Raw genomic sequence first — 2,909 nt, 5'->3', positions numbered from 1 at the left:
ATTAATACTAACATGTGATTTTGTAAAATTTGTGTCTATGTAGTGAACTCACCTATGCTTTCTTTTAATTTTTGCAGCTGTTTATGAAATATGTTCCGATGTAACAGTTCATTTGTTTGTGTTTTTTAGTATCGTATTTATATCGAATAAATTACATTTAACTTATCCCGGCACTTTTCATGATCATCTCATTCACTTTTCTAGATATTGCAAAGGAAAAATATTTCTATCAATTATTGTGGGAAATAATAAAGTGGAGCTCTCAGGCTTCCCCAGTAATTAACTGTAGTGCAAAGTAAACTCGACAGAAATATTCAAATGATTGATTACAGTATAGTGAAATAACTCCCCGGGAATTTTTGTTTTAATTATTTTTTAAGACTGCGTGTATAATTTAGTATATGACTTCCGAATTATTTATATCAAATTATGATAGCTGGTTATTGAATTACAAGTTCTGCAATGACTGACTCAAAAATTCCTATATATATATATATATATATATATATATATATATATATATATATATATATATATATATATATATACAGTATGTGTGTATGTGTGTGTGTGTTTGCCCATATATGCATACGTATGCGGAAATAATATTTAACACATACCGTTATCTTTGAGGACAATTCGAGTCCTGTCCTGAGGAGGTTAAAATCAAGTAGTATCCTGCTGAATCTTGCTCCAAGATATCTTCATTCGGGAAACTTAACGTATGCAATATTATTCTCTCTCTCTCTCTCTCTCTCTCTCTCTCTCTCTCTCTCTCTCTCTCTCTCTCTCTCTCTCTCTCTCTCTCTCTTAAAATTTCCCGTGAAGCAAAATTTCTTTCAGTTAGGCATTCTATCTTACATTGTTCAATTTCACACACGAAAGATTGTTTTAGAAATTTTCTTCAAGTTCACCATTACATTAAATTGATGAATCAACCGTTTGAGAATTTATTAATCTTTAGTAATTAAACTTGCAATTTCCACTTCTTTATGAGCTCTTATTTGCAACCATTTAATGTTATTACTGTCGGATCATACCATTTTCAACTTCGGTTCTAATTTCCTTACTCATTTAATATTTTATGAATTATACAGAATGAAGCTTACGAGTTTTGGAATTAATCCTTTTGGATTAAAATGCTTTGCTTTTGACGAAGGTCAGTCCTCAAATGTATCCTCTTATACCCAGTGCTTGCTTGTTTGACTGTCCAGCCTTGTGCTGGACACGGTCTCTTGCGTTGGCAGCCCGTAGGAATACCCAGTGAGAAATTTATAAATGCATGTCAAGGAATTTAGCTTGGGTATGGTTAAATAAAGTTTGCTTCAACGCTATAAAAGAAAAACTGCATATGAATTGGCGGACCTAGGTTATGCTGAGGACGCTGTCCTTATTAGCAAAACGCTAACCAGAATGCATGAAATATCACATGAGTTTGGGCCCAAGATAAATAGAAGAAAACCAGAGATGATGAGAACGAATTATGCAATATAAGATAAAATATTATTGGAAGGAGAAATGATTCATGAGGTGGAATCATTTAAGTACTTAGGAACTATGATCGCTATTGCAGGGTCTTTAGAAATGGAGTTTAATGAAAGAATAAAAAATGCAAATCAGACAATGGCTAGGTTAAGTAAAATATGGAAATCAAATCGCCTGAAACTACATCCGTTTAATAAGATCGGTTTTACCGTATAGACTTAATTCGTGGTATGATAATGAAACAATATCCAACAGATTTTATAGATTTGAAAACAAAGCCCTCATAAGAATATTTGGCGTTAAATGTTAGGACAGGATTAGAAATGAAACGATATGAGAGATTACTCAAGTTCCATATGTGGATGAGATCATAATGAGGGGTAGATGGAGATGGGTTGGGCATACTCTTCGCACTCCCCAAAAGAGATTAGTTCCCAAACTTTCAACGGCTCCACAAGGCACTAAAGAGTTGGTAGAACCAGGCCTACATGGCTGAGGACTATACAACTTGAATTAGAAGATAATGAATGGAGAAGAATTGATTTCAAAACACAAGATAGAGACGACTGGCGAAATCTAACTGAGGCCCTTTGCGTCAATAGGCGTAGTAGGAGATGATGATGATGATGAAATTGTTAGTGTGCCTTACACTCCTTACAGTAAGGTCACCAAATTAATTGTTGATGTTAAACCATTACCTGTACTGTTCATACCCGGTAGTGATCCAATTCGGCACACATTTTAATGATATACTGTTATAATGACCATTGAAAGCACGAATTGTATTGTTATCAATATTAGCACATAGTATACATTTATTTTCTTACATTCGTCAAACTCGCTGATTTTATTCTTTCTACTAAATGAGAAAAAAGTTATAAATCCATGAAAACTAAAATCATGGCTGGAGGTAATTTAAAGCGGCTGCTTCAAAGTCTTCTTTCCATGTGAAAAACTTGGTTTGTTCTTATAGATATAGTCTGGAGTCTGTTACATATTCTTGGTGAAGAAATGAAAAACCTCTTGAAGGATGATACGGGAGTTTTCACCTTCAGTGCTCAAGCCTCAAGTGTCGAGGTCAAAAAAGTATAAAGGAACCACGCCATTCATAACGAGAGCTACCCCCTCTCCCTTCTTCTCAAGCAAGAGACTCCAGTCGCCATGAAAAGGGCCCCAGTACACAAACTCCTTTCGCTGAATAGGCCTCTCTCTTCCTGGACTTAAGATGCAGTAAAAGCTCCTTGTCTTTTTATTTTTCCTTTTATTGATTTTTACCCATCCCCCGTCTCGCCCCATATTGAATTACTTGGGTGTTATAACGACCTTGTGATATGAAAATGTTTAAATGTAACCGCATGAATGTATGGTAATATACTATAATTTTTTTGCACTAAAAAAGCGTCTGACAAAAAATATAGCTTTTG

Source organism: Palaemon carinicauda, chromosome 3, assembly GCF_036898095.1.
Source record: "Palaemon carinicauda isolate YSFRI2023 chromosome 3, ASM3689809v2, whole genome shotgun sequence".
In the NCBI taxonomy this organism is placed as follows: domain Eukaryota; kingdom Metazoa; phylum Arthropoda; class Malacostraca; order Decapoda; family Palaemonidae; genus Palaemon; species Palaemon carinicauda.
Note: the sequence above shows the minus strand (reverse complement) of the source record.